This window comes from Anser cygnoides, chromosome 3 (assembly GCF_040182565.1).
Source record: "Anser cygnoides isolate HZ-2024a breed goose chromosome 3, Taihu_goose_T2T_genome, whole genome shotgun sequence".
Taxonomy (NCBI): Eukaryota; Metazoa; Chordata; class Aves; order Anseriformes; family Anatidae; genus Anser; species Anser cygnoides.
This window is the reverse complement of record NC_089875.1, coordinates 12,581,114-12,606,727: the sequence shown is the minus strand read 5'-3', so window position 1 is coordinate 12,606,727 and position 25,614 is coordinate 12,581,114. Positions and strand designations below refer to the sequence as shown.

General features: G+C 37.7%; 1 protein-coding gene across 4 annotated transcripts in view; it reads right to left on the bottom strand.

The window, feature by feature from the left end:
* The window catches only part of WDPCP (WD repeat containing planar cell polarity effector), a 151,937-nt gene that overhangs the window by 126,023 nt on the left and 300 nt on the right, over window positions 1-25,614 (bottom strand). For 3 of the 4 annotated variants that reach the window (XM_048048375.2, XM_048048377.2, XM_048048372.2), the window contains exons 2-3: window positions 25,012-25,094; window positions 23,182-23,259 (exon numbers count right to left, since the gene is read on the bottom strand). The gene's annotated coding sequence lies outside the window, so the exon portion shown is untranslated. Of the gene's footprint in view, window positions 1-23,181; window positions 23,260-25,011; window positions 25,095-25,276; window positions 25,612-25,614 lie in introns of those variants that run through there. The other variant, XM_048048373.2, reaches the window with a different exon arrangement.

Here is a 25,614-nt window from a genome sequence, read left to right as displayed (position 1 = left end):
ATCTCACAGTGAGATGTTTCTTCAAAGGCTGAGCCGTACTTACACGCATTATTCTCAGATTCTCTCTTCTCCATATGGCAGGAGGGGGAAAAACAACCTTTTCTCCATGCCGCTTCCTCCAGGAGGGTAAATAACCTGTTTTTTCTGAAGGGTAAGTGGACCAGATTACAGGATAAGAAAGGGATAAAAATGAGAAATGCAGTAGCAGCACATGAGCAAGCCTCAAATATCCTGTACTGAGTTATAGGCATGTAAACAGAAGCTTTTTCTCCTTTTTCCCCCTTTCTGAAGAAAAGGAAGCTAGAGGCAGAGCAACGAAGGCTATCAGCTCAGCTGCTGAAGTGAAAGGCACAAACAAAACGCAGACTGTGACAAATGTTTTTGTTCTTTCTAGATAAAATGGAATTATAGGCAATTTCAAAATTTAGTTTCCCTGTACTGGTTGGTCACAGCCTAGGAAAATGAGATATACTGTGATAGATGAAAAACAAAGGCAAATTTAGGCACAAATGAACATAAGACCACATTCTAACTCCATCTCTGGGGACTGAAGGGCCGTAAAGGTGACAGATACTTCACAAAGGTGATGAAGACAATGATAGAGAAGGGTATTTTGAAAAGTGGACATACTGAAGGCTGTTCAAGCTTGGGCTTGCACAGTGAAACTTGGAAGCATGGCAGGGACTATGCTGAAATCCCCACTGGGATGAAGGCCTTTCACATGAGACTGCCACTATTCAATCCCCAGACTAAACATGAAACAGCAGAACGACCAAATACACATTCCTGATCAAATTTTGTAACCGGAGAGAACTGTCATTGCATGCAAAATGCACCTGCATTTGCATACATGTCAGAGCAATGAGTCCCATCCAACACAAATAACCTACTAAAATCTGAAGACATTCACAAGTTTCTGAGAACTGCACGTCCTTGTTTGGGTCCTTCATAGGCAGAAACATCTTCTGATTGCACAACCACTAATTTCCATACAAGTAGAGGAACACTGTAAAAAATTCCCTTTTATAAGCATTTTTATTGCTGGACAATGGATCTTGGTGGTGAACTTGACATCTCTGACTGGCTAAGGAAGATCTCATGACATCACACCAGGATGAAATTGTTTTTCCCTCACCCACTTTGCTTTTGAGGGATTGGACACTGAAAGAACGAGGGAGAAGACAAGAGGGAGAAGATCACTGTGGAGTTCAGGGCTCCAATACTTGAACGGGGCAGATTATCACAGGACAGATGCAGCAGCTCTCCTTTCAGCTGCCCACCTAATCCTCTTTTTCTTGGGGGCAAGGGGTACTCACCCTGCTGCAGGGTGGCTCAGCTCCTTGTGAAATGAGTGTTTCACAGTTCTGAACTGATGCAAGGCACAGCTCGGTTGCAATGGCACACTGGCACCAATTTCAATTTTCCTTCGCTTGCCAACCTGTAATTTGTGGCAGCGCAGGAGCTGCTACATAAGCAACTGAATTGTCCCTGAAGCAGAGGCAGAGCACTAACCTGAACAGTCATCCCAAAGTAAACCATCTCGGATTGTGAATCAGAACCCCGAGGCACCTCGTGCCCCTGCGAGACCTCGTTTAGGAGCAGCAGCACTTGGCGCTGTCTGGCTGATTAATGCATACTCCCACCTCAAGAAAAGCCTGAAGATATCACTGAGAGCTTGATGAGTCTATCATGCTGATTGCTTAAAGCAGATGGTCATGCATCATCTTCCTTTTCCAAGTAGACTTACATAGCAAATATGAAGCGGATAGCCAAAATTTCCTTGCATCCAGAAAGACGATTGGAGAAAATGAGTTCCTTTACTTCTTAAAACAAAACACACGTAAATCTGTTGTGTTGCCTAGTAGCAATCAATTTGTACCTGCGTTACTTGCTGTCACACAGAACGAAGACATTAGGCCTCTGGATGTCTCTTAGACAAGGGAGTGATACCCATGGAAGTCCCAACAACATGAGGCCCAGCCTAATTCAGAGAATCCTCTGTGATTAAAACTGAAAGAGAGGAGAACCAAACGACCGTGCTGAAGCATGGCATCTGCAATGATTTTCCAGGCACTCAGAGAAAGGCAGAGTAGCTGACTTTGGTTTTAGGCTTTGTATGCTGCTGAAGCGTGACTCAGTATTAGGGAAAGTTTGGATCTTAGGCAGAAAAACAGTGTTAGTGCAAAAGCTATGGGGATGATTTTCTGTGCACATTGTGGCAAAGACCTCTTTTTTTTTTAATGCTACAAGGACGCCCAAAATCAGAGTCTGTTGCTCTGCACTGTCATGGGTCGTCGAGTTTTATTCAAAACATCTGATTTTTCTCCAGTTTCAAACTTCACTTTCCTCTCCCTCCACCTCTCGCCCCACCTGACAGAATAAGACAGACTCCCTGCTCTGCCTGAGAGCCTAATGCTGTATCAATCCAGCTATTGATAGGATTACTCAGGATCTGGCTTTATGGAGAAAGTCCAGCTGTGTCCCTTGGGTGCGTGAATCTCCGCTCAGTTCATGTGCAGCCTGGTCAGTGGCCCAAAAGTGAGACAAGCATGTTTAGTGAACATGAGCTGTGGAAAGCCAACTGTTGAAGGTCTGACAAGATGTAAGGCAGACTCAATTGGCAGACTCAATTTTCTCAAAATTTACAATTCCTGCTCCAAAGAACTGAGGTATCAGTGACTTCAGGATGTAGGAAAAACATTACAAATTTTGAAGAGAAAATGCTCAGCAATTCTTTGTAGCTCCCCCATTAGACTGGCAAAATCTTTTTGCTTTCTTCCAAAAAACAAGAGCCCAAGACAGACTCATAACATTCACTGCAGTTACAGCAATTAAAGTCAGAAGCAACTGAAAGTAAGTTCTTACAACAAAGAATTAGGCAACCTTTCTGACCTCACCTACAGCAAATCATTCAGTCCACTGAACAATTTCATATATAGTTATGCATTTGGGCATGTCATTTGTTGCTTATGTGTGCCTAAGTGATTCTCAAATTTATGTGGGTTTGGAAATAAATGTTATGCTGTAAACAAATCCCAGGCAAAGTCTGCAGTTGGCAGCAGGTGAAATCCTTCCTAATAGAGCATTTATTTCACAGGGACTGCAATAGTCTCTATTAAAAGCTGTATTTTAGTAGTCCATTAAAGTGTGTTCATTCTCTATCTTTAAAAATGTTAAATGCAGTTTTGGTATCTTTTCACTAGGAGAATGCTGACAAAAAAGCAAAATTTTTGTTTGGGTTATTTTCCCTCGACAGTTAATTTAACATTACTGGTATTAATATCTACACGGTATTAAAATAAGTTACATGAGCTAGAAAAGTATCTGAAATCTGATTTAACTTGGGAAAAAGTAAACTTTTTTCCACAAAGAAAAAAATGCTTCATAATAAAATTTTTCCCTCAAATCTCCCCTCACCTCCAAAATCAAGCCTGATAATTCATTACATTTTCTTCTTTTTCTGCAGCTTGAGGAACGTTAACCATATTTGTGTTCATAGTGACAAACACGGATGACAACCAAGGAAGCAATTACAATAAATGTCTGATCTGCCTCCACTAGAAATATAGACTTCAGCTTCAAAACCCCGTGCCACTCAAATTAAGTAAACCCTACCTGACACAAAAATTACCAATGCTTGTCATGCCTAAACACATTTTTCAACTGAATTAAACAAGCATGTCTTGCCTTATCAACTCTTCTAAAAGAAAAAGAATATTTAGCAGCTTAAAAAGTAAGTCCTTGTTGTGTGTTTCTGTCACTTTTTCTTAAAGAGAGAGTTCTGGGCACTTGTAAACTGTGATTTATTTTTTTTTTAACAGCATATAGATTCTTGGTGGATTTCACTGGCAGTTGTGTTTGCAGCTTTGAAGTCTCCTCCAGGTCTGTCATTTGGTAAGGCTGTTGATGGGTGCCTGGGGTGCTTTGTCCTCCGGGAGGCTATTTTCCTTTAATTCATCTCTGATTAGAAGCAATTTATGCATTTTCATCTGTTTTATGTAAAGATCAAAGGAATCACGGATCCCAACGTTGACCCTATTATAGGCAAAAGAGGCAGGCTGCACATTTTTGCTTGGTTTCGGTTTAAGCCTCACAGCACCCGTCTATACAGCTCAGTTCTTGATACATCTCTCATAAACCAGAGTTTTATATGGAGACCAAGTGGTACCAATTCTCTCGCCTTTAAATACATGTATGCTTTCATATTTATATAAAACAAAGTTGTGTGGTGAAGTTCCCATTTTCAAATCATCGAAGATAATTATTTGCCCAATAAGAACAGAGAAAGAAAAGATTAAATTCAGTATTGCTACGGCAATACTGTTCTTAGTGGTCCTATTAATAAATTCATGACAATGCATCTAATCACAAACTGATTTAGTTGGCCCTCCAACAGACCGTTCTTTCAAGGCTGTCTCAATTATTTTTTTTTTCTGTCTTCAAGTTACAATTAAGCAAAAGAATGACTTTTACGCAATTTAAATAGAATTTTTCACAACACAAAGATGACTTTAAAATGTGTTCCAATACAATCAATATTCCACAGCCACTTATATTAATGACATTAATATTAATATTGTTGCCATGAACACAAGAGCAAGAATAACAGTATCACCAAAGCTTACTTTAAGTGAAAGGAAATTCATAAGGAAGTTTTATTTTATTACTATTTTTTAAGCTAACTTGCTACATATGCCAGCAAACACGCAGATACAGGGAACTTCCAGGATGTTGTCCCATGCCAGAAAACACACATTGTAAATGTAAATGTCTATTCTTACTTCCAGTCAGTTCAACATGATCTCTTCTCCATAGGGCTCAACTCCTCCTTTTGCTTACTGAGCATGTGTGGAACAGGGAGAAAACACGATGAAGATCAGCAGACAGAGGGGAAGGAAGCCCCTCCAAACCAATTTTGGTGGAAAAGAGATAGCACTACCTTTGCGAAGGCTTCTCATGTCATAACATTCGGAGAACAAAGATTGCCATGAACAGTTTGTCATGCTGAGGACAAAGAGTTAGGAGTGCACTTAGTAAGCAATGTCCCAAAGAGGATGCTGCAATTGATGGACCTGCAATACAGAATGACTCTCACCTCAAGGACAGTGGGGTATACACCACCATACCCCACCCTACACCACCCCACAATTGTATAAACTTTGCTAAAATTGATCATGGATGTTCGTTCACAATAATTACAGAGGAGCTGCATGAAGTACAAGAATATGATACTGAAAACAAACAAACAAACAAACAAAAACATAAAAGCCACCAGGAATAACCTAGCTTATTTGTTCTCAAGATAATCCTAAGAAGATTTAAGAACATCTAGAATTTACATGTTGGAAAATAGAAAAAATGTCCATTACCTTGTAAAGGAATGTGCAACTTTCTCCTCCAAGTCCTTGTTATTGCTCAACCTGAGTTACCACATGCCATTAAAAAATAAAAATAAAAATGTATTGGTACTTCTACCATTCTTTTTGAAACTTGTGACACTTCCTACGGCTTTTCAATTCTTAACATGCAATGCATGCATCAATTCTTCAATGCATTGAGAATTCTCATGCATGTGTGCTTCCACAGTACACGGTTTACTGAGGAGACCCATAACGCAAACCATTTTTATTTGTTAATATTTCAGTGGGTTTTGTTCATTTCCTTGCTTGCTCTGTTTAATACATTCAAAATAGAAATGATACCAAGACCACCACATCTATTTCTTACAGGTCACCAAGTAATAGCAAGTTTGGATGCTTCCACCACTGACAAAAGTGATGCAGAGCCCAAGACAGAACAGGCTCTGTATTCTGCTTCCAGGCTCAGAAATCACCCACCCACTGGTAACCATAAAACACAGTCTGGATGTCACTGTATACTAAAAGAGAAATTTATTTGTCACAACAAAAAATAGTTCCTGTGCTGGCAATGTGGACGGAAAAGATGTCACTCATTCTAAGTTTAACTTGGGCAGTGCAACTGGTAAAACATCAACAATAACCACTATCACTTGAAACACAAACTAGTATGAAAGCACTCTTTCTGCCTTTGATGAAGCAGGCATTTGGTATCAGAAGGGAAGAAGTAATTAAGCTGTTCTGAAACATGTCTCTTCAACAACAGCACGCTCCCCCCTGCTCTTTTGGAGGGTCTGTATTGATTCTGGGAATGTCAACTTGTCACCTCGAGAGCGGCTCTGCAGGTGGTAAGCAGAGTGCCACAAACCACTTACACACGGTGCTCTTCAGTCTCTGGTAAGACATCGCTTACATTAAAGGCAACTGCTAGCAGACTGACAGCAATGGCACAAAACTAATTTTGTTCAGTTTTATATGAGCCTTTGCACATGAAACAAACAGAAGAGTCACATCTTACCTTATAGTAAAACAAGCTGTGGAAATTTTCCTCTGCTCGAGACCATGCTTCCCCATCTCCCTGTTGCGTTTCTCAAAAGCCGCAGTCCCAAACAGACTGAATTTTCAGTTTACATCATTAACACACACTAAACTCAAGTACTTTGATAGTTTATAGTATATAAACCCCCTAAAAAACATATAAAAGAGGTATTTATTTATATCTGAAAAACTGTCTGAATTCAAGACAAATTCTACAAAACAAGGAGTCACGTGGAAAGAGCCACCACTGGCAGAGAAAATGCAACCAGAAGAATTTCATCATCTTTGAATTTCATCAAAGAAACTTATGAGACCCTTAGGGGTGAACACTCCAGGACAAATGGAAAAAACTACACACAGAAAAAAATGCCGCCTTTGAAAGAGATGAAAATTACCTTGAATGTACATAAGCAAACTTCCAAACTCATTCCCAAGGAGCAGTAATCCTCTTCCTTTTTTAGGCTTGCCCTATCTATTGTCTAGAGATCCCTTAAATTGCATCTAGTGACTTATTATCAAGTTTATAGGGTAAAGGAATTGGGAAAAAACCGCCCAAGACCAAAAGAAAGGTAATGTTTGGGGAGGGGGAAGGCAGCGGGGCGGGTGAGGAACAGAAGAAGAGACCTTACGCTTCCTCTCATAAAATCATTCCAAAGTCACCCACAGAGCCATGGTGTCTGATTTTTGGTAGAGGTTCTGCATCTCCTTAGCAGAGACCAAGAAAAAGTTATCTTGGAATCTATTAAAATCTGAAAAGGCATCAGTGAAATCGTAGATATAACAAACCAATGGGGGGAAAAAAGGACATATGAATTACAAGCCTTTTGTTGTTGTTGTTGTTGTTGTTGTTTCTTTAATCACTTTGTGCTCCTTTGAACCCTGAAAACATTTCCTTGGACGTTTTTTCTCTGAGCCCTCAGACCAAGACTTTACAAAAGAGGAAAACAGGTGGCTTGACTGAAGTTGGTTTATTGTTTAGGAGAAACAAAATTTGCCCGTTAAAAGAAGTTGGCCTAGTTTTCTTTTTGTGGAATCTCGGAGTTCACTCCAAAAAAACTGTGGAAACACTTGGCATTCATATGTTATAATTAAGTAGAAGATAAATTACCTAGCTAGTCTTAGAGAAAGACTTAGGCAGTTTGTTTCCACATTGCCATGAGGTATGATCTAACGCTCCTGTTTATTTCAAATTTAAAGGTCTGTTTCAAAAATAAACAGAATTGCTTTGCTCCACTATTGTCATGATGAGGACCTCTAAAATAAGAAGCATATTAATTTTAGATAAAGCCCTATTTGGCTAAATATTAGTATCTCCAAAATATTATTCCTCAATACAGAGTGCCTTGAGCACTGCAAATTCAGGATATACTTGGATATATATTTGGATATATCCAAATTCAGAGTGCTATGCAAGGAAGGCAGTTCAGGCACTAGATACAAATTCCTGCGAGCCCACCAAAACCCCAGAGTACCAGGCATCAGAAAAACAGCTGCATAAAGAAATGTTGCAACGTCCCCTCAAAAAAAAACAGACACAAAGACCTTAACAGGAGGCCAAGTCTCTCTCTGCCCTGCTAGTTTTGGCAAGGGGTCAGGGTGATTAGGAGAGAAACATCCCTCCCAACCGTCTGCTGTACTGAAATGGAGAAACTAACACAATGACATGTGCAACGATTATTTGCACAGCTGTTTTTAGATGTTCTCATCATCTCAAACTTTGTACGGCACTTAATTGTCACTTACACAATGTAGAGAAAGTCAGGATTCCTCTTCCGACAGTCCACTGCAGACAAAAATCAATACATTTATCCTAAGGTATCTCTACAAACCAACCTTTCTGAAGAAGCCACCAAGTATGTTTTCTGAGAAGTCAGTCTTATTTAAGATGCTAAGCAGCTGCTACTTAATACAGCTGCATTTATCAACACTTTTTAAAGAGTAATTCTTTTTTTTTTTTTATCCAGCATTCCATACTACAAAATATCAAGCCAACTACCAGAAAAGACTGCTTTGGAGAAAGTTCATGGTAGTGGTTGGACTGATTTCCTTCACACAGAGCATGTAAAAGCAGCCTGGAAAAGCCCGAAGATGGCACTCCGCTGCAGACCGAGAGGCCCTGGGCATTGCATCATCCAGCAGTCTGCAGAAGCAACAGAGATATGATGTGTGAATAATGTAACCGCCTCACAGGCAAAAACAAATAAGATGCTTACATGTTTTTGTAGAGGAATGATCTGCTCTTTATTGCGCAGACATGTTGTGCGTGTTACGCATTACATGCATCCCAACACAAATGTAAATGTGATGACAGATTTATGCTTGGGAGATACGATAACCTGTGTGATCCTCAGTCTATCCTGAACTACTCCAATAACCAGAAGAAAAACATCGATGAAGTAGTCAAAAATTTTTAGCAAGCCCAAAGAAACAAAAGTTTCTTGCATTTGTCGTGTGTTTTCTGTCAGTCCAGAGCAGACAAACAGCAGATGCCTTCTGAGCAGGCCAGCGCTGCCTGGATAACGCTGAAGGAGGACTGTCACTGACAATGAAAAATGGGTATTTTCTTCTTGTGCAAGCACTTGGCCCATTTCCATTACCTTCTGGCTCGTACACTTTAAGCCCACAAGAACACAGCAAGTACTATGTTAAGAGGCAAACTTGAGGGTTTGCTTATGTAAAATGTTTAGTTAAGGTAATATTTCCAGTTCAAAATACTGGCGCGTCCACGATGTTAGTTCTGGTTAAGATACCAAAACAGATAAGAGGTAAGAACTAAACTGTTCCTATTTATTGTAACTGGAAAACAAAACAGTGTGCTACCCACAGGATAGGACAGAGAGTCATTCAGCCAATTCTGTTGAAAAAGCATAATTTACAAATTCCGATAACAAATTAATCTAGAATTCAGTTATGGCTACAGGAAAGTTTTGAGTCTACTTTGCAAGACAGCAATTTGAAAGTAATTTTTTTTTAAACAAGCAGGCTAATAACACAAAACAACAAAACCTGAAATTTTTAACTTAATAACCTCTGTATTTTCAAATTCTCTCTTTTTTTTTATTTTTAACTGTTTTTGGCAAGTAAAGATGACTATAGTTTCTAGTTTCACAAAGATTTACTTTCACTTCCACACAAAGTCAGATGCCTGGTAAATCACTGAAAAAAAAAAAAAACAAAAACAAACCTTGAACAATTAAAATACAAAGCTGGTTTTAGAAAGAGGCATGCAGTTTTACGTAGCAGATTTTTAGAGATAAGTCAGATTAAAAAAAAAAAAAAAAATGTTTGTTCTCAAACATGTGTGTCCTGGATTAATTTCTAAAGTCTTCTATAAATCTTCAACTTTATTCAGATATATAATATATACATGAAATGTGGCATAAGTCGACAAGTTAATTTATTACAGTATTTAATCAACAATCTATACTGATTTTCAGAAAAGATAAAACTAGAAAACAGATTCTCATCCTGTGGAGAAGATAAAAGTAAACGGGAAACTCTGAGAGTGTTCCAGAAATGCAAATGCATACATCATTTGTGCTAAAGGCAACACCAACACTTTCCCTTAAACGAAGCAATATATCAACATGTAAGAACAGGGAAGCATTTTTCTGTCAGCAGAAGACATGGAAAACATTGCCTGTGATGAGTAAGCGATCAAACTAAAAAAAAAAAAAAGGCAGCATGTATTACACTGTACTTAAAATTTTATTTTCCATGTGCTTGTATGCCTCAATACATACAAGTTGTAATTTAAAAGATATATAATGAGCAACACTGTAACTTGCCCGATTTTCTATAGATTGGTGATCTACAGTGTCATTACTATGTCCTCTTTATCTCCCAAACCTCCACATTATGCTCCTTGCATTTCCCTCAAGTTTCCCAAATTCTTTCCACATTGCTTCCAGTTCATTCACTTCTTCCTGGCCGTGCACTTCAATTCCTTTTCCCATCCCCTCCCCTGCCACTTGACGCAACCAAGCACGAAGCAGCAGGCTGCGGCTGGCCCAGACCTACAGGCCTTCTCAGCAAGCAGTAAGTATGTACTTAAATATTGATCTCGGAGGCCGAACAGAAGAAATCTTTGAGCCCAGGTTGCAGGCCTTTACTGAGGAGTCAACTCTAATCTGGATGTCCTTGGATTTTCACAAAACACGCATTTGGAGCTTTTCAGACCCCAACTTTATCTGTCACTGGAATGGGCCAACAAGCTCCAAAAATATATGTGAGGGAACAGAAAAGCAGTCTGTCTCTCTTTAGGTAACCAAAGAAAAATGCTGTCCCTTTACTCAGCAGTTTTTGCTTACACTCAAGGAATTAGTCAAGGAATTAAAAAAGGGGAAACAACGCTGTTCCGAATATACCTGCATCTGTTGTCTCCCTGGAAATTACAGCTGTTACTTTGAGGTAAGCATTAACTCTACTTCTAAGTCATAATTTGAAGACAGGAAAACTCTCACACTTCTTGTTAAATAGCGTTGTGACACCCAAACCTATTCTAATACTTCGGCATTGCAGATTAACTGATTTAAACCCAAATCTCAATAGAGACAAAGTTTCTGTGACCAACAGGACTAGTATTTACTCATTCCAGAAAAGTAATTTTTACAGCGTGAAATCTATTTTCATACATTCCAAATCTGCTTACCGTTAACATTAACTATGAAAATTGCAGTTTTAAAATATGTTTATAAAACTATACAACAAACTCATTAAAACCATCCTTCCTTAAAGGCTCAATGATTGCTGTAAGTTAAGTCACTCACTGCCCCCCTCCCAAAGTACATTACCACATTTCACCTGCCACTGCTCAATGTAAGTATGTAAATCCGGACTTGCCTCTGACTTCTGAAATCTAGAGCACTGATAAATTGGCATTAGGACCCTGAATTCAAGCACTCTGTGATTATAACAAGACTCCACTGCAGAGCAAACATGCAACTGGGCAATAAATGCCATTCTCCGATTCAGTTTTGAACAATTTAACGTTTTAATAATCAAAAGGAATGCTAGCCAAGCTCTGAGGAAAGATGCATGGATGAGTGATAAGACAAAGTAATGTATCTTCAGAAAAAAAGCATGAAGAATAACTCATTCTTCTCTGAAAGAAAAGGTAAAAATTGCAAGGCACCTCTACCTGGTGACAGCCAAATGGATTTCAGGAATGTTTTCTGCACTTTTTCTAAAATGTGGGAAAAAATGAAAACAAACCCTAATTATTAATACAATGCAGCTGTAATAGGGGTCATGAAAAAATACATTTTTGGGTGCATGGAAATGCCTTTCCCCAGAGGGATAAAGTTCCTTATACCCAGTTTCTGGCATATCCAACCACAATCCTGACTTTGCTGGGCAGATCCACTTTTTCATCACTTGCACTTCATACAAAAGCGTGCCCTGGAGCTACAGCTCTGAAAGGCAAACAATAACTCATTTCATACCTCTTCCTCAAGTGTGGACAGTGAATTCTCATGTACTTCACAAAATCAGAAAGAAGCGGGACTCGTGAAAATGTGTGTCAAGTAAAACCTGGGCAAGGCCCAAGAACACTTGAAGGTGTCAACAGGACTTGGAGGGGTAAAGCCCATTAATAGTTCTGGAGAAATGGACAATAGTTGTCACGTTGAGGAAACTATCTCAGTTCTCGCTGAGCTCATTTCTACTTTCACATTCCCAGGCAGCGACTACAGTTAAAACGAAACCAAACCAAACAAAAAAAACCAAACAAAACAAAACAAACAGAAAACCAAGCCACCAAACAAACAAACAAAAAAACCCACACTTTTTTTTTTTTTCTCTGTACTGATTCATCAAGATAGCTGTATCTTTTTGCAGTATGATGAGTGTCTAATTACAATGATTCAAATCTCTTGTCACCTTCAGGCTAGACTACAGATAGCAATGGTTTTTAGCCAGAGCTGATAGTGAAAATGAACTTGACACAGCACGCAATGGTTTGTTAAGCATGATATAATATTAAAAACACCACTCCCCTTTTTAATCTAGCCAGGAGGAGGAAGAAATCACAAGATTTCAAGTTCAAAGTTGCTAAATCCCTTCTCCAGCAGGGGAACATACTTGTCTGATTACATTTTCAGGTTGAATGCATTTGTCAGTCTATCACCTTTCCCTACATTCAGTCCTATTTTGAGCCCTGTTGGCTTCTGTTACTTCTCCTGTCTCCTAATTTTGCAGTAATTTCTCAGAAGTTCCTTCAGTTTACTACATTTTTCTTCTTGGAAAATGGTTACATGCAGGCTGGGCCCTCTAGTGCATCTTGATGTTAATGCAATAGACACCTGTGATATACATCCTTGGTGCTTTTGTGCGATGTGTTTTCCTCTACCAATAAAGTTGTGAAAGAGCATCCACTTTGTCCATATGCCTTTTACAAGTGGGCTCTGTACCTGCTGGTATAACCTTAAAAGAAACACAGGCTGAGAATGTCCATGCCACAGTTGCTTACTGTCAAGACCCAAACTCAAGTACTCAGCCCTATGAATGGCACAATCTGCTAACCCACCACAAACTTGAGAGATGAGTTCAGAGAAGCAGCTTCCTCACCAGGGGCAGAAGCTCAGGAATGAGAACGTCTTCATACTTCAAACACAGGTCCTTTGCAGACAGAGATCTGCACTGTCCCTGGAGATCAAGACTACAACTTGTACACACATACACATACACATCAGGCCTATATAGGCAATGGTAAACAACTTCAGATCCTCAAAATATGTTCAGCTTCTGCTTAAGTCAGAGAATGAACTCCAAGAGACTGTAGATCTCACTAGTCATAACACTGCATGTCCTATCCAAGCCAATCTCAAGCTTCAGCATTTAAAAAACAACCTTGATACTCTCGCATCACAAATTTTAGATTCCTCAAGTTCCATTTCATGACCATTAACATCATTATTCACCTAATCTTGAGCCATTTACTTGTCTTTCACTTTTAGTTTCTTAAGATAAAAAAGACCTTGCTAACAGGCAAAACTGGAGATGGTTAAAATGCTTTAAATAAAAAGCTGCAATTAAACAGAAATTGTTATGTAACGTAAAATATTTATGTTTTTAAAGCAATGAGTGAAATGTTTTAAAAATAATAAATATTATGTACAAACCCCAAAATGACACTGACAAAGCTTGCAACAGTCCAGAGGAAAAGAACGAGTCCGTAACGTAACAAGGAAACTGGTCGTGGTACAATTAGCATGAACAATATCAGGATTATCACTATTAATTCTCCGTCAAGTGTGTATATAACTTCACTATGTGTGATCTCTAAACCAATAAAAGCATCAAAGATCAGCAAACACAGATATGAATCTCCTCTGTAAGAATGATAGCTATTTACACTGATGAACCTTTTCAGTGAAAAAGGAAGCCTAAAGGAACAGCAATCCGATGGTAGAGGCAAAGTTGCACTTTTGTTAGAACTTCCGAGGTTACTAAAAATCCAATGCGCCTCTTGGTTGCATCACACCCTGTCTAGATTTCAAAAGAAATTGTGGAAAGATTGTTTTAAATTTTAGAAGTAATATAGAATTGTAAGTAATGAGTAAAAGTAATGATTTGCAATCAGCAGATGTGAAAAAACATGAAAACACATGAAAAAAACAAGGGGTGAGAGGAATCAGACCATTACAGACCTCTTCAGTCCACTTGAAATAATAACCTCGCTTAAAATAAGGCACATTTATTAGAAAGATTCTCCTGTGATTAATACATACGACCAGTTTGATGTAAGGATGAAACCTGGCCTGGCTGACTTCTAAATAAAATAGAGTTAAATTCTTATCACTGACATAGACTATAACAGAACAATGACTGTTTATGGTTTCTCTGTGAATTCTAGTAGTAAAACTCTGGATGCGGTCACAGAAATTATAAACGTGCTTTGTTATCTAGAAAACAAAACAATTATAGCAATTTTCTGCTATTACAAGCAATTGTCTTTAATTACCCCAATATATTAATTCATTGTCTGAAAAGACAGGATGTCAGCGTGAATAGCATTGGTTTGGCAGCCCCAAATTATCAACAACCATCAAAACGGTACATGCTCTTTCTCTTCCCTTCCCTGAAGACAGTACCTGAGCTTTCAAAGCAGCTTGACTTTTTACCTTAACATCATGCAAAAAGGAAAATTGAAGTGAAAGGAATCAGACAGAATTTTTAAAAGTGCAAGTGGTGTGTTCATGGCTTCCAAGTCTGCTCTCTGCATCGTGCATATCCTTTAATTACCAATCATTTCACAGTTTGATCCGTTCTCCCTACCAACCCATTTCTCATTTGACTCCAACTTACAACAAAGGTAAGTGGCAAAATAATGGAAACAATGGTACTGTGCAAACCCCCTGTTACATGACAGTAGTTCTGCAGCTAGCTGTGTAAGGATGCCTTTACAGGATCAGCCAACCACTTGCAAAATTCCTGATCTTGCAGAGTTTCCAAAGGAAAAGAAAAAAAATAGAAAAGTGAGAAAAATTCAAATAAAAATAAAAACTGTATCAACTCTCAAGTCTTTGTCCTTGTGTTTGTAATTCTGTAAATCCATATATTCCCAAGAATTTTTTTATCACTCACAATTTTTGGAGTATGATTTTTCACGACGAAAGATCATAATTGCCATTTTTAATCAGTTCAAAGACTTAGAATCATAGAATCATTTTAGCTTATTAAGGACATTGTTAAAAATGCATTAATTCTGGAATTCCCATTAATTTGGAATGATTTTTCTCTCAAATGAGAGCCCTAACTGACCTGCCTATTTAGCTGCAACATTTATTTATTTCTATTTCTATAGCTATAAAATAAATGATTAAATTAACTCATACACACAAGTTTAATCTTCCACAGTACTGTCAGTGCAAAACCAAACCATTAAATGGCTTCAGCTGTGGGAAGCAGAGCTAAGTGATTTCTGTATTTGTATATAAGTCTTTATTTTACAAAAATCTTTTATGACTGATATAGCATTAGGCCTTCTCACTTTTACCTGCGGATTTCTTTTCCCAAAGTCTTTGTCTGAGTCGGGGTCGCTCAAAGTTATGTCTGCTGCTACACTTCTGTGTGATGATACTTCCTTTTCACCCACCTTCACATGTTAAGAGAGGCAGCAGTATTTTCACCATTGTCACTATTCCTGTCCTCAAAAGAAGGCCAACATCATAATCTCCATACTAATCCATGAAACAGATGATGATTACTACATACATGAGAAAAAGATGCAGAGCTTTAATTCTTCTGCTTCCTTGTTCCATTCACCAAATATTGTATTTCCTTTCATGGCAATTACATTTCTTTGATCCCAGCAAAGAATTTTTTAAGAGTTTTTTTTTAAATGAAGTTAGTAATAAAAGTAGAATAACTAACTTACATGGCCTCAATTACAAAATGACATTTACTACAGTTCAACCATGACTGGGGGGTTTTAAAATTCACAGCATGTCATCTTCTGAAAATCAAGCAGCAGCACCTTCACAGGTATGCCACTCCTGCAGCTCTATGCAATGTTGGCACTCTCATCACCTTGAATTCAGATTGACTAGTAACCTCAGCACAGCCCATACTTTACAAGAAAATTCATGCCGAAGTTGTCATTTATTCACTGGCATTACAGGTGGTGTGTTCTCTAGGTTGCTTTTTAAGGAATGTTCGACTACTTGCATATTTTGCATAATTTCAAGATCACCACAAGGAATTTCAGCTGTGCACCAGAAGTGAACGTACTGCACAGATTTGCCAATCAGATTCAGAAAACAAGCATGACAGCAGTGCAGCTAATTTGCTAAGTCATGCACTGAAAAGGTATACACCTTGATATACTGCGAAGGAGAGAGACCAAAAAAAAAAACCAAAAAACCTCTACCCAGAAAAAAAAAAGGCAAACAAAAAAAACTTTGTGAAAGAAAGGTGATACAGTCAAACAACATCACTGACGGATGCTAAAGAAGCTATTCCAGCTAGTTCTTTATGGAACCTAATACTCAGTTTTCCCTTTGATGAAATGTCAATTAATCAAGTTATTCTGAAATCAAATAATCCCCTGAGGAATATGTTCCACTTACTACTTAAGTATTATTCCAGGGAAGCTGCCACTGATGCCACTGTTTCATTATCAGTCTGAATTTTGTATTTTACCACATGAATTGTGTTATGAATTTTCCAGTACTAATCTTACACTGAATTCCACATGAAGAGACCTTTGCAGCCACCTGAAACTGTAATGAAGTTAACAGGACTCCCAACAGGTATGGAGCTTTGCCAGCACAGCGCTAACGAACAATCTGAGCTTTCACATAAATTCTGTCTCAAGCTGTACCTCTTTCACTGCCATTACATCACAAAGAATTTTGTTTCAATTTGAGTGTATTAATGCTATTTACAAAGGAATGCAACTCCTTGAAGTACCTAAATGTTACCAATACTTAAAAAAAGGTGCCAGCTTCTTCACATGTCATGATGTTACAGACTGTCCATTCACCATTCTGCTTCGTGGGACAAGCTGGCCAAGCCATCAGAGCTAAGACGGCAGAACGATGAATTGGTAAGCACCCACTGAAATACGTAGCTCAGGTAGGAAAGTGCTGACATAGCTTCGTGCACACATTAAGCTTCACGTTTGCTTCTGTTTTTCTTTATGTTATTATTTAAAGAGCAGTCACTTCATATAACCATTGGCAAAGAAATACAATCACAAAAAAAAAGGCAATAAAATTGGAAATAAAACCATGTAACATGACCAATTTTGAAGTCCACGTAGACTTACTCTTTCAAAATAATTTCTACTGCATTTTACAAGCCTTCCATTTGTCAGGGAAGGCATGCTCAACGTTTAAAGAACCATCTAGCTTTCCTCCAAAAAAGCTGAATATTCTCTAAAAGTGCATTTTTTAAGAGTTTGGTCATTTCCATGAAAAGCTAGAGAGTACTCAGGTTTTATTGCCCTGAGGTGGATGTTCTTGTCTTCTAGGAGGTGAATTCAAGCAGATAAGTCTCTCTCAGACTTCGCACAATGGAACTGCATCTGCAAGACAGAGTCTCACTCTATTGGCACAGAAGTTTGGGTACAACTGCATGAGACCAACTGTGATGGAAAAACAGTCCATCATCCTCCAGTGGGCCTCAGCTGCCACGAAAATGTACGTGGTTGTTCAGAGCCCAAGAACAGGAGCTCAGCAGGCACGCGGTGTCCACCAGTATTGCCACGGAGCCTCCAGCAGTGAGAGAAGATCTCGCAGCAGGGCTGCAGTATTCCAGTAGCTTTTGTTACAAAAAAGCTTGATTAATTTGGCAAGAGTGCAGTCTAGTATTACAGTTAGCCTAATGGTAACATGAATGAAGTTCCACTAATTCATGTCCCGCATAGCTTCATTGTACAAATACATTATGTATACATGATATACGTGTACACCTGCACTCACAGTCACAGCATCCACATGATGAAAGGCAAGTTTATTAAACTGCATTTATCGTGCATCTTAAACCACCTGGAGGACACTCTTCTTTCAAATTCTCTCGGCAGTCTCTAAGCCTTTAAAACAAGTTCCCCTCTCCTCCCATCTGGTTTATTAGGCAAGGCGTAATGCTACACTTTCACAGGCAACTGGTCCACTATTGTTTAAAAAAACCTGCTCACCATGAAACTCTGAGCAGGTATGAAATATCACAATATTGACATTTGCATGGACACTGCTCATGTCTATGTCAGTCAAAAGTACTAACAGGAAAAAAGTCACCTACAGGTAAAAAAACAAACCAAAACAAAACAAACCACTGTTTCTCCAAAGAGCATAGATCTTAAATTTCCAGCAGAAATGAAACACTCTTACTCTGCCAAATACTGAGATACTTAAAACATAGGATAAGAAATATATTTATGTTAGAGATTCTCTAAAGGTTTTGGAATTACTCTTCTGCTCTCTCCCAAGGAATTTGCAAGCTGGGGACTCATTGCCGAAATAGCTTTGCAATCAAACATGGCATATGTGAACTATAAAAACCTAAAGGTTTAATCAGCACCTTTTTAGTTAAGTTCACAAACAGGTTTGACAAATTAACCCGCCCAGAACTGTGTAGATGTATCATTAAACTACATTTTGTATTTGAATATTACCTGTCCCTTAGGAGCGTATTCATCCTCTGGGAATTTTATGTATTTACACAGATACTATAAAATACTAAACTTTTGTCTTAAGAGAAAAATCGCATACAATGAGGGAAAACTTCTGCAGTAACTTTGGGATCTCACAGCTTCTAAATTAACAAGGAAAGCATTGAGATAAGTCTCTGGGAGTACATTTGAAGTTTTAATGAAGAGTTAGATTACAAAAAGCCATAGCGGGAGTCTTATATAAGGAAGCTTTAAAGTTGGTTGCAATGTATTAAAAAACAACATTCAAATAAATTATTTTTCACTGCAGTATGCCAAGCTTTTGGAGATAGAATTAAAATTGGGCTTTCATTTTATACCAAGCAAAGCATAATATTAGACTATAATACTGCATATACTAGTGAGATCCAAATGCCCATGGTGTTGCAAGAGAACATTTTCCCTCAGGCATTTGAAATTTAATGCTTCTTTAATATTCTCTGTTGGATATTGTTAGAATGGAATTTCAAATATTTCCTGCAATTTGAGTTAAAGATTACTGAATAATGCTGAGCAGCAAAAAATTTTTGAAGCATACATCTAAAGCTGGCGTAGTAGCTTAATGTCCTGTTGTTTCTTGCTTTAGCAAAATTAATTTCTACAGTCTTCAACCCTGAATTCAAGCACCACCTGGAGATTCAAACCCATAATTTAACTGTAGCGTATTTCTAGCTGCCTTGCCTAATACACTGAGGCTAGACCCTGGATGCCAGACAGCTATAAAAGGAAAAGGCCATTGCATAGCAATACTTTATATTCTTTTAAGTCAGGCAGAATTCAACTGAAACAGTAGCCGGCCCATTATTGTAAATAAATGGGATTACCTGCCATGAAATAAATGTACATGGTTTTGCCTATATTAAAAGTATATAGAAGTACATCCTGAAAGAGTAACATCTTTCCAATAGGACTCAAAATATTCAAAAGGCTTTTATCCAGTTAAGTTACAACTTTTTCACCATACATGTGTTAGTGAATTACCAGGGCTGCTCAGGAGCTAAGAGTAGGCTGCAAATTAAGGCTAAGAAAAAGATGCAGCTGTATCACTCTAGAAACAAACTAGAAAAAAAATTAACCAGAATCATGATTCCCTTTGCTCGATTGCTTCATGGAGAAGCTTTCTTCACCCAAAGATGAGGTTACTTTCTTTTCCATCATTTGTGTCCACACTATGATGTGCAGGATGCTCTTGATTTTGTTCCAGGGCCATGGATCCCTTATCATTCATACTGGGCACACACTGATTCACTCCTTGGCTCTCCTATAGCAAGGTTTTTAACTCCCCTCAAAATGGTTCACAACACTGCTTCAGAAAGCATGACTACCACAAGTTCATATGAAATAATTCCTCAACACCATCCCTGCAAGATAACGCAATTCTAATTGCCTTTGTGATATGCTCAAAAGTTTGTAACATTGATCCTCGGCCTCACGCTATAAGAAATCCACTCTAATGGGGTCCAGCACAGCCCCTTTTGACACTTTGAACTGAAAAAAAAAAACCACCACCACCAACAATGTATATTGCATGTTTCAGAGGCATGGGAAACCTGAAGTTACGCAGCATGGGTATAGCCACTAGGTGCCACATAGCTGGATCCAAGGGCTTTTCACTTTTATCAAGAGATGGAGGCAGTCCAGCCTTACAGTGTGCAACTGATCGTAGGCAAGCATGTGCAGAAACTGAGTACTTGGGTTTACGTGAGCAGAATGAATAAATACAATTTCTTCTTTCTTTCTTCACACATCATTTAAAACTCTGAATAAGAACACTACTAAGAGCAACACTAAAGCCATCCATAGGCTCTGCTGCTGTTTACAAATCAATTTGGTAAGGTTCCAAACGCAGGCCAGATAGTAAAATGGATGTATGAAGCTGCAGAAAAAAACATCCATACAGGAAACAAAGGGTTTAACTTGCTCTTACACTTCTTACTGATCAACTCTTGTTTTAAAAGTTATGTTTTACACAGAAAAAATGTCATTAAGATAAAAATATTAACTATGGTAACATCTATTGGTATTTCCCTTATGTAAAGGTTTGATTTTTTTAAAAAATTAACTTTTAAGAGTCAATAGCATAAGCCATCATTCTCCCTTCCTGGATACTTCTTTTGATATTTTACTTAAAATAATTCTTAAAAGAGAGAAATTCAATCTGCATAATGATAGCTATTAATAACTTAATTCTGTGCAAATACAGAAACAAATACAAAGGGATATTGTGTAACAAGCTGAAATATTTTAAATAAACACTGTGTTCATAATTCACGGAAATAATGAGAACAGTTCAACATAGAAGAGCATCCATCAGTCATTTGGACAGGATGGATAAACAAAGCCAATGGACTCACCCACCTGCACTGAGTCTAAAAAATGTGAAGTAACCATTATGGCTGGTAACTTTTCGTATCAAAAGTTATTCTTTGATTATCAGGTTATCATGAACAAATGCCAAAGAAAATCACTATGAGAAAAATTAAGCACTGATTTTCAGTAGAACCTGTTTTACCACTTGATTAAATGTTTATGTTGTTTGAAAAAAAACTACATGGACACCAGCTTAATGTCGAGGTTTAATGTGGGGTTTTTTTGTTTGTTTGTTTGTTTTTAAAACTGTTGTAATAAATTAATTTAAGAGTATCGTGCTTGATTTTGCACAACTTCAGTTGTCACTCAGATAATTTATTCCATGGAAAACCAACCTACTCTTCTGATTGGATTTAAAACACATCAACAGTTTTACTATGTTTTATAAAACTAGAGGAAAGGGAATGAAAAAACTTTTGTATAATAGCAATAGTTTTCCAATGTTTATATAAAAACAACAGCAACAGATTTACAATTACTCATATGCTTTCAGGTAGCATGTTAACCTGTTAGTTTTACTGAACAGCAATGTATTAAAACAAGCCGGTTTAATAATCTTCATTCAAATGTCTCAAAAACGTCGATGCTATGGATATGCCTTGGAAACCCACTACATAAACACAACAATTTCATAACACTCAAAAAACAAAATGACACAAAGAAATGTACCACTTATTGTGATAAATGCCTAAGTGGCTTTTTTTTTTTTTTTAATGTGAATCCCTAATCTGACATTCTTCTCAATAGATTTTAAATGGGAAATCACATTTCCAAATTAAGTTGCTTTATTATGCTCATAAATCTGTACAGAAAAAAAATAGATGCTCTTTACTGCAAGCATTTCAAATAGCTAATAGAATCCATGATGTCCTGATTATGGATTTGCAGTTTTTGTCACTAATGTACAGTTAGCTTCTGTGCTCTGGAAAACTGCTTGACAGAGAGAGCCAGACCACAAATACAGAAAAGCGACTTCTGCCATACTCATGCCATTCTCCTGCTTGCAAAGGATGCTCTTACTCTTCCCTTCCTTCCATTTCCCATCTCCTGATGGTTTGCAAAAACCTCTACCACCACAGCTCACTTACTATGGGACGAAGTACCTAATTCACCCAAGTTACAAAGCACAGTCAACCTCCACATGTCAGCCTTAGTGAGCAGAAAATCTGTGCTGCTGATACATAGTCTCTGCATAATCAAGAAAAATACAAATTTCTGCTACGTGAAAGGAGTGAAACCAAGAAGACTATTTGTCAAATGTGTAGCAGGTGTTTGTACTGGTGGTGTACACAAAAATAAGCAACAAAAAAGAACATTCTGGTCATAATTTGTGTTAAGATTTAACTCATGAATAGCTCATAAATATTACTAATAGACGTTACAAGTGCGTTATACGTCATTTGTTTCTTCACACTAGGCACATGAGTACAGAATGTTACATGGCATCCTATCCACCTACTGAAAACATACTGGAAGCTTTATAAATAACTTAATGAATGTTCGATTACCTCTAATTACGTAAAAGCACACCCAAACTATTAAGTAAAAATGAAGCTACAGGATGAAACAAACTGGTTCCATAGATAGAAAGTAAAACTTCTTAAGAAAGTTTTCTGAACCACAGCAAAAATATATAAAATAAAGTCAGGGTTATTAGAAGAATGTCTAGATACTTGACTTTTTTCACACCATTTAATACCTGTACAGTATCACATAACTGAAGGTTAGAAATGAACAGTGAAAAAGGAAGAATTGGACATTTGAGTTGGGAATAAAAAAAAAATCTTGTACAAAAACATCAGTTCCTTATGCAACTTATCTATTTTCATTTTCTAAGCTAAGATCTTTATTGCTCTTGCTTATATCTACATGTTTATCTTTTTTAAAAACTTACAGATTTCTCATAATTTTAAAAAAACAGGTTTTGATCCTCTTAATCTCCTTTCACTATTTTTTTAACACTTTATTTCTGAAAAATCCTTTACTATTCCCTTGGATCATAATGGAGAGTAGGCTTCCAAAATTGTTCAAATTCTACTATTATTTCTAGGATTGAAAGCAGCAATTATATAGTTTTGTTTTTTTTTTACTTAGTCTTAAACAATTCAGGAATTACTTATATCACATAGGTTTAGCTACCTGAGACACATTTTTGTATAAAAACTGTAAGCAAGTGCATTAGGTAAAAGAATAACTGTATTCTAAATGGAGAAAATAAATAGATAACTTCACAAATTATTGGAAATGAATGTAAAAACTTACCCAAAATAATTCAATAATTTCTATAGATGGCAATGAAGAAAAAGAAAATCTGATCCAAAATATAAAGAACACAGCCGCCTGTTAACAGAGAATAATTTATTTTAAAATATTGAAATATATATATGTGTACTTATATAAATAAAACATAGAATTCTGGAAGAGTATCCTTCAAAACTAATAGTCACGTTGAGAAATAATACTTAATCCTCACAAGATGGAGATCGAAACATCTTGAGTATTAATTGCATTGTTTAATTACACCAATTTCCACATAATTCAATTCTACTGAGTGAAAAAACTGTAAAATATATTTCAAGAATCATCTTAGAGTCCAATCTGTGCGCATGCTGAAGTTCCATTACTTCTTTTGCACTTAATTTTTTGCATTTACACAGCTCTTTGTCTGCAAGCGCTACTTAAGAGATATACATTAATAAAATATGGGGGACGCATTAAAGAATTTTTAAAGAATTACATGAACATCTCACCATCTCAAAAAATAGAAGATGAAACAGTGGCAAGAGAACTATGAGACAGTAACAAATTGGAGGAAATCTGAATACTGTAACAAAATTGATCGGGAAAAATGGTGTTAAATTTTCAGTGAAAATATCGGAAACATTGAAAAGGTGTTAAGACTAATAAATCAACAAAAAGAAATCAAATACATCACAGCTCTTGAAGATAAAGAGCACACGGATTTGGAAGAATGGGATGCAGAAACTCAAACACTGTATGTTCATAGATTCCTGCAGTGACGACAATCTGAAGTTGATGACATGAGCTAAATGCAATAGGAACGTGACCAAGAACCAACATTTCCTGGCAAGAACGCCAGAAAGGTTTATATCCAGAAGCAGAGGATTTTAAAAATTAATAAATATCAGGAAAAAAAAGGTGTAAAAAACAGATGGAGAAGAAGGAAGCATCTCGCATTCCTCTTGTTTAGATTAGTGCAGTTATGTTTTGCTTGGAAGACATAAAAGCCTAGCAAATATAAAACAAATTTAAGCCAAGAAAAAAGGAAATTGCAGAATTGTTATATTTTGCTAACTAGGAAAATTACACCACATTCACAAAAGGCAAAACTTTAACATATCTTCAGTTAAGTCAGCACAAAAGACAGAGTTAAATTGGCTTAAGACTGCACTATCTGGGACTAATTATAAAAGGAACAGATTTAAAATAAACTGATATACACATCTCTGACAAATCAGTTTCAACACTACATATGTTACCTTTATTAACAAATAAGCCAAGGAGCACAAGCTTGGACAGAAGAGGACAGAGAATGAAAACAGATCCTTACCTACAGAATAAATTTTAATTAGCTTAACTGAAATCCATTAAACCAATATAATCTGCCACATTGACAAGCAAATCAGTTTACAGCATGCTTACATTGATTTAGCTGAAAATTGATAAGGAATCAACTTAAAATGAACTCATTATAGCAAGTGGAAATTACCTTATGTGGGTCCACACCAGCTTTTATGTAAATTTACATCTTAAATAATCTTAAATAGCAATAATTAAGTCTGTACAATGTCTGGGTGCAAAAAAATACTAGAGCCACTAGTGTAAAGCATCTTAGGAAGCTCTGGGAATACGTTTTGAAACTAGGGGCCCTTCTACATAACAGGCTTCTCTGTGTTTCACAGCAAGCCAGAGCCCAGCTTTGCTTGCAGCTATTTAGCTTTGAAATTCACCCCCAGCACAGAACTTGGGTATAAACTTCATTCATGGTAAAAGCGTATGGTTAATAACGGGTACAAGTCAGTACAGTGTTGAGGAGTTTGGTATTTAAAATAAAACTGAGCACAACTATACCTTTCCAACTCTGACACCGCAGTTTTCTGTACGTCAGAAGCTGCCAGAGGTTCAGCTAAAGTCTCGGCCAAGCCACAGGAAGCCTGGAATTGTGGCATAAGGACAATTAGCGATGAGACTTGCTAAAAATGAGCACACTTTGCACGACTAGCACAAACATTTCCATTTTACACCCGCTGCCCTGGAGGAGCAATTTACTGCTCCCTGAGGGGAAACTGACGGATGTCAGCCTGCGCGCTGCCTGGAGTATTAAAAACCAAATCACCTACGAAGCCTGGAATAGGATTAACACATAATCCTGCCGCAAAGCGTTGGGACGAGCGAGCCTGGGCTGAATTATGGGATTTGTCCTCTGAGGAGCCCTGTGGGGACCCGGGGACGAGAACATCAATTGTGCCACCGCCGGCCCGGCTGCGGGCACGGACAGAAGGCTGGATCCTCTCCCCCTCCCCAAACAAAGCACGACCACGCCGATTGTTTTATGGTTTTATTATTTTAACTGCCCGCAGCCCGGTGACGGGGCCCCGGCTGTGAGGGAAGGGGGGGGAGGTTCTGAGGTGACTGGGGGGGAGGGCAGCCCCGGGGTCTCTCGCGCGCGCGCCC